Genomic DNA, 518 nt, shown 5'->3' on the forward strand with positions numbered 1-518 from the left:
CCGAAACTAATTACCTTCGGACCAGTTGGTGACCAGTTGGTCTTTTTAAGCTCCTGTGGCCGTTTTAAGGGTAATTCTTGGGCTCCTGCACTGCCGCTCGGGGTTTCTGCCTTCTACGGTGGTAATTTTGGGCCGGGTTGCCTGTTTTGGCGGATTGTTGTGCTGTGTGCCGCGTATTACGTGTACCGGGTACCACTTTCTCGAGCGAATTGCTCTGGGGAACCTGTTGTGTGAGTTGCTGGCTTTTTGGCTAGACTTTGAGGAGGGTTTATACACGCATATCGGCGGAAATAGACGACACGCCATTTCTTTAAATAAAATTAATTGGTGCTCGTTTGTATGTACATACATATGTAAATGCATGTGTGTGCTCCTTTCTATTAATATCGTTGAATTATTTTAATATCTATTGCAAAATTTTATTCAGACAGGACTAAAAAGTAGAAAATAAATAATATAAAAAAAACTTTTTAATATACAACGCTTTTATAAATGGACTAAAAAGTAGAAAATAATAC

Source organism: Rhagoletis pomonella, unplaced genomic scaffold, assembly GCF_013731165.1.
Source record: "Rhagoletis pomonella isolate Grant_MI unplaced genomic scaffold, Rhpom_1.0 Rhpom_scaffold_00001, whole genome shotgun sequence".
NCBI lineage: Eukaryota > Metazoa > Arthropoda > Insecta > Diptera > Tephritidae > Rhagoletis > Rhagoletis pomonella.